The following is a 7,339-nucleotide window of genomic DNA, read 5'->3' on the forward strand; positions in this document are numbered from 1 at the left end:
TATAGATGAATGGCAGGTCTGCAAAGCAGTTAGGAAATATTGCCAATGTTGTTTCAATTTCTGTTCATTAGGATAATAGATACTGGTTTGGGTTTGTTTGGTTTGTTGTTTTTTGCCTGCGTAAGAATGTGGTTTAAACTCCTTTATATAAAGTATAAGTGTGAACCCATAGTACAAGTGCTGACTGCTGCAGAAATAAATCCAGATGATGCCCATAATGTCTTGTAATCTCTTAACTGTAATTCTGAGTACACTTTAGGCAAAAGAACTGTTGTTCACAAGCTGCACAGAAGTGCCTGCCATAGCTGTCGGAGCAAAGGAGCGGAGACCTCAATTAGGACCTGAAGCCTAATCCTGGCTATAATATAAGACTGACTGCTGCTGCAACCTTGAGCAAGTCATACATGTGGCTCCATAAAATGATTGTACCTTCATCATCACAGGATTTGAGGGAGGACTAATTTGTTCATGTCTGCTTAAAAAGATGAAAAGCATTTGCGTCCTTTCAGCCGCAGGTTGTTGGGAGTCAGTGAACACCACAAATGACAAATACGGAAACAGACATGCCAGGAGCCAGAAAGTGTGAATATTGAAGGTGACGTGTTTAAAGTCTTCGTTATGTCGGGAAGCTTTAATTCTGACCCTTGCTGGAATACAGTTCTATAACATACATATCTGAAGAATTTTAGGGATATATACAGCAAATCATGAATCCCAAGTTACTGCAGCTGCTCTGTGCCCAAATAAATCTGAAATTAGTTTAAAAACTCATAGGGGAGGGAGCTGGCACATTAACTGATCTTACTTTCAGCTATCTGAAAGGAAAATTAACGTATCTTATTTGGCAGTTTGAGGTTTTGAGGTAGAAAGCCCAGGCAGGTCTTGCATAAAAATAATCTTAAAAAAAAATATTACAAGCCATTGGTACCTTTTCAGTAAATGAATCCAGTAACATTGCACACATTTACACAAGAAAACAAAATCTCATCAACACACTTCTACTCTCCTTGCATTCTCTTTTCAGAACGGCTAATTCACTCTCTAAGCATCTGTGGGTGCTACCTTTACAGTGATTCCCTGCCATGTGTGCTGTAGCCCATCAATGATGTTGTACATACATAATTTCTGAACTTTGATCCCTTCTTTGGTGTCTCACTTGACTTCCAGTATGCAGCTTTGGTTCTGATGTTCAAAGCCACTGATGTATCATGTCTTGGCTACAGCAGAGATAGCATCTCTTTCTCTCAGTAGGACTACAGAATTCTTTTGATCACCAGAAATCAAAAGCCAATGAAAGTATAATGATAACTAGGAAGAAAACATTCTTCATCAAGAGCATCCACTGAATAATGAAGTGCCACATGACAGCAGCTGAAAAATGGCTTGGACTTTGCAGAATAGGGAGCAAAAGCAAATGTATTGCTTTCAGTATTCTCTTCATCAATTTTTTCAACAACATGAATCTGTTTCCCTATGAGGATATTTCCTAGTGTGGAAATGGCAGGTGGGTTGCACAGCAAGGAAAACACAATCCAGCTCTTACTCATTCCATTCTGGGAGGGAACAAAATGAAAATAGAACAGTGCTGATTAGTGAATCAGCAAGGGCGGACATATTATTCAAAACCTTTCCTTTGGAAAAGCAAATTAACTGCTGTGGATGAACACAATGGTAGGTATTTGGGTTTTTATATAACCACATGACAAGACTTGATTTGTATTAAAACTCACATATTTTCAAACTTTATTTTACACTTCTTTTAAGTGGATTTTCCCTGAAATCTTTCCTGCTCAATTGTGCAATTTATTTAAATGGGTGGTGGTGGGAGGTGTATATATGGAGAGCAAGGGAAGGTCAATCCTATTCTTATAGTGTGTGTATTTTCTGCCTTACCTGTGTGTGAAACTATGTACCTTCTGACCATATAAAGGTCCCACAGTGAAAGAAAAGGACAGCTAGGAGAAAGATGCCTTATCCCCACAATAGTTTGGCTATTGTGCAAAAGGACAAGATTGTATCAGTTTTAAAAAACAGAAAGTTGTGTCTCTGATAAAACAGCATCAGAAACACGTACAGATCATGTCTCCTTTCCCTCATTGTTACTCATCTGCTTCCATTTAAAAAAGCCACCAGCATGGTTATGCTAATCTGATTCAGCTGCAGGAGTGCTTTGACAGAACATTCAGAGAGGTGTTTTTAATCCTCTACAATGCATCCTGAGGATGGCAAAACAGGAAGCCCTCATGTGCACATCCTTCCTCACTATAAACGGCAGGGTGGAAGGTGCTATCTGTAATTTCATGCTGTTACACCGAAAAGTGCTGGCTCTTCTAAGATCCTCACAGGAGCTGCTCCTGAAGGCTCAGCTCTTTATCCCAAGCTGGCAGCTGCCTCTGCCACTGCCCATGGGGACAGCTTTGTTTTCACAGGATCTGATGGGGTTAGAAGAGAATGCAGAGGTCATCTGGTCCTTCCTCCAGCTGTCAGGCTGGATGGGCACTCTTGACAGATGTCCTCACTGCCAGGCAGAGAACTGGCTCAGAGAGCCCACAGCTAAACACCTTTCCTAAATTAGGAGACCTGTCAGCTCTTACTGTGCGCAGTGGAAGTTTGATGCCCTCTTATTTTTCAACTATGACCATTTATTCAAGCAACACACTTTTGTGAAAATACAAGATTTTACTTGAGGAATCCATTGTGAAGACAGTGGCCTGATCTTTTACTAAGTTTGTGTCCTCCACTTTTATCCTCCAGGTTGCATGCATCCAGTTCTCTGCTACCCCCTGCAACAGCCTTACTAAGCCAGCAACATAAAAATCCATTTGACAGATTCCTTGGCTGTAAGACTGCAAAGCATTTAAGACTTTTACATAAATAAGGCAGCCTGTACCTCTTCAGATCTACTACAGGCTTCTGATGAGGATTTACACGCTTGGTTATCCAGAATTAAGTTGAAACAAAAATAAGATCACTGCCTACAAATGAAATCATTTAATACAGAGAATGGGTGCAGTGAATTGAGATCTCTGTTTCTGGAGAATAAACACATCTGTACAAAATCCCTTCTAATTTGCAAAAGAAATTGTAGTGTAAATTTCCATATTCAGCACACTTTTAAAGCAGACACAAATTAATGTCTGCAGTAATAGTGAGATGTGCTTGGCTTCTTTAATACTGATTGACGTATTCTGTCCATACACACCTGCATTTGAAAGCATAGAAAAGAGGTTTATTCTCTGTGAGAAGTGACATTCAAAGCCTAGAACAGTCCTACGTTTGCAACAGAAACAGAAAGGACTTTTTGAATGACTGGATAGTGATAAGTAGAAGAAAGTCCTATTGTTTAACCAATAAAAAAAAAGCACTGGAGACAAAACACATCTATTTACATATGAAAACTCAGACCTCAAGCAGATCCTACAGAAAAGGACACCAGACAGGATAAAAGAAATGCATAAAACAGAATTCCTTCTTCCCCACAGAGATTAACACAAATTTCTACCTCTCTCATTTATCATTAAATTTCAGTCCTTTATGCAAGCACAATGACTGTGCAATACCGGTCCCCCAAATACACTAGAGCTTTGTTCACAAATGTATTTCCTCTTCCGAAAATGCACACAAATAGAGGTATAAATTATACACTGAATAGGTGCTATGTATGCCATTTCTCTACAGGTTATACTGTATGATGCAAGGTATTTAAGGAAATGCTTCTGCAATTTGAGCAATGTGACTAAGTATTAGTCAGAAAGAGTAAGGGTAATCCAAAGATACAAGCCAAGATTGTATACAATTAGTACAATAGTAAACAGAAGAAAAAGGAGTATCGAGACTCTTACAGAGAATATAGACATGCTGTGTTCATACAGGATAAACACCAAGTGGCAAGAGGACTTTGATATTCTAGTGCAATATGAAACTAATTTTCACTGTGATTTATTATTTTTCTGTCATCTGATTCTGATAAAACATCCTTCCCCTATACCAAACTATTTTAATATTTCAGTACTTTACCCTTTTGTGTAATGTAGCATATAAAAAATCATTTTATTCCATGACATGAACAGCTTGTGATGGTATTTAGTAGTAATGGAACAAGTTAGAAATGTGGTCCTGTTTAAACTTGTACTTACCTGTTTGGAACTTTGCATCACTACTTGTTAATTCGCCTCTGCACGACCTGCTTGAACTTAACATCATCTTAAGCAACCCTAATGAAATTGTAGGTTGTAAGGGCTTTCAATACAAGTCATTAGTGCTACAGGTTGTTGTTAAATTTCAGATGCAGTTAAACTAAAGACACTGTAAAGATTGAGAGGAAAAATAATGAAATGCACTGTCCCTGTGGCCCAGGTGCTTTTATAACTGAAGTTAGGACCTTACTAAATCATTTACAAAAAGGCAACATAGAAGGTTCTGCTGTTTGGTGAGTCAGAAGAGTTTAAACAAGGGCTGGTAGGGCTCAGACAGGCAACTTTATTGTTTGTGACGATGCCTGGTATCCTGAGCCAAAATGAGCTCTCAAACTCTTATTCGTATGTCTAGCCAGATAATCACAGGGATGTTTCTGACCCATGGAAGAAATGCTTGTGATTTCTGACAGAGAGTGGTAAAAACTGTGAGGAAGATTGAACTGCTAACATGAATTTAAGGCAGTGGTTTGACACAGGATTGAACTCTATGCACAAACAATTCTAAACAGTCTGCTCCGGTCACATTTTTTTTAATTCCAACAAATCCATGATTTGCATGGGATTTCTCCTCTCATTTTAAATTGATTACATTCTCTTGAAGATACTTTCTTAATAATGTCTTAGCATGAATGCATTTAAACCCCATGACAACAGTTCAGCAAAGAGCTGAAACAGTCCTAAGCCTGTGTATTTCGATCACAAATGGATTTGTCTCTGTAGAATGCATACCAACCTTATCTGAAAAATGTAAATTCTACTGCTAAAAGCACATTCCTCTGAAATCGGATATAATTACCATTACTCAGGGTTGGTTGTTTCCAACATTCATGCAATGAATTTTCCTGAATAGAAAGGCTGAAAGGGAGCCAGAAAAGTAAAGGAAACAGACTTCTGCAGTGAATATTCATCCCCTTCCAAATTCCATCATTTAAAAGCAAATGGCCAAACTCACTGCTGGTCATCTGGAGGGAGAACCCCTTGCTAACCCTACCGCTTCCTTACAAAGCGCAACTGCCCTGCAAGCTGCAGGCACCAGTCTAGCACACAGGGAGCATCCCCTACTGTTTAATCCATCACATCCACCCTGGAGCACATCAGGATTCTGCAGGGCCACTTCTGCTCCTCCAGACAACCTCAGCTCAGGAGAGTTTGTCACAGATCACATCTACACAGACCCTGAGGTGCCTGGGCAGAAGCTCATCCTCACAGCAGACCCTGAGTGTTTGCAAAGCTAGTTGTGGAGCTGGGAGTTGACAGGATCATAGAACAGCCAGTTAGAAAGCTTTAGCATGTAGTTTTGGGAGCTTTGAAACTTCCAGAAAATATTAAAATCAACATAAGATGATTTTTGCAAAATAAGACAGAACTTTTAACTAGTTTGCTAAGAAAACTAGTTAGGAGTTATTTCCTTAGATCATGCAGCATTGTCTAGTTAAATTTAGTAGCTTCAAGTAAACCAAAGATAACAATGGATCAAAAAATGTACTTCGGAGGAGTTGTTTTCTGAGAAAATGCATCTAGTATATGAAAAGGAATATGAACCTCAAACCACTGTGGTAATGTATCCTCTACAGGCAGGTATCATGAAAACAGGAGTGCATTCTTTCAAAGTTGCTGAAGGACAGAAAGCTGCACACTGGAGAAGAAAAGACCCGTTGATAGGGTTCCCTTTGACACATACCCGATTAATGCTCCCGTTTCACATTCCTCCCCCGTGGTCAGCTGAATGACAGAATGGGGGAATTAGTTCCCCTGGTCCTCAGAGCAACCTAATCCCTCAAGCAAAATGAATGGTATTAGCTGGGCAGCAAGGCAAACAAAACTCATTCTTTTCAGTTAAGCAAAACTGTGTACCTGCAACAAGTGACTGCAACATTACAAATACATGCCAAGTAACACATACACAGACTCTAAAACAGGTTGAAAAAAAGACATGAAAAATCCCCCAGGTCGTAGCAGCAGAATGAGCGAAACAGAACTTTTAACTTGTGTCCCAGGACCTCGGCGTCTTCCAAACTGCATGAAGCTCCAACCTTCAGAAAATGTGACATCCCTCACTACAGCTCACCTCTTCCAGCATCCCATTTAGTCCCAAAGGCAACACCTGGGGTCTTCCATGAGCTCTCTGCTGTATCCTGTTTCCACCCTCACTCACTAAAAGATGTGCTGAAGGCTCTCACCCCCTTCATTCAGCACCATGGAAGATATGGCACATGTCCCGGCTGCTGTGGAGCTGCCAGCAGCTGGGTGACCACCCGGCTTTTGCTTTCTGGCTGCTGAGTGACCAGACAGCAATGAAAAGGTGAGTTTTATCCTGTGTGCGGAAGCAGCAGTAACTTTCTCTCCTCCTCCAGCTGCCAATTTTTACATGGTTTATAAAAGCAGAGCAACTTTCTAACTTCTATCAGGTATGGTTTATAGCAAACTGACAAAATGCACAGACAGTCTCACTGCATAAGCTTTGTTTCCTTAGGAACTAGACTAAATAGGAGACAAAACCTTAGGTTTGTAAATAAGTACTAAGTGGATCAACTTTTTTTAGACAGCTGCTCAGGCCTTCACTACTCTCTTCACTGAATTTAAAATCTTGCAAACTACATTATTTGCAAGAAAATGTCAACATAATTTCTAAAAAAATCACACAAAATGATGTGGTTACCTCTGATTAGGGTCTAAATTAATTATAAATATTATAGTGATTTTTGCATAACAATTCTCCTGACCTTCCAATTTCAGGTGACTACACTAAAGTTTGCATTACTTTAGTAAAACAACTCAACTTTAAACTCTTCAGTAAAACTCAACTTTAGCAAGCATCTGAATCCAAGCTATCCATAAAGTGTAATTTTGCCCCACCTTTATTGGAAAACTGTTTCTTAGAAGCAACACTGATCTTTTTCACAAGTTATTTAAACAAGCACCTACTGTGTTTCACTGCATTACAAAGTGTTGTGGTTTAAGCCCAGGCCGTAAATTAGAACCACGAAGTCTACTTCCCCCCCACCTTTCTTCCCTCCGCTCCTGGAGGGATGGAGAGGAGAATCAAAAGCATGCAACTCCCACGGGTTGAGATAAGAACAGTTTAATAACTAAGGTATAACACAAATCACTACTGCTACCACCAATAATAATAATGATAAAGG

Source organism: Psittacula echo, assembly GCF_963264785.1.
Source record: "Psittacula echo genome assembly, chromosome: 4".
Classification (NCBI taxonomy): Eukaryota; Metazoa; Chordata; class Aves; order Psittaciformes; family Psittacidae; genus Psittacula; species Psittacula echo.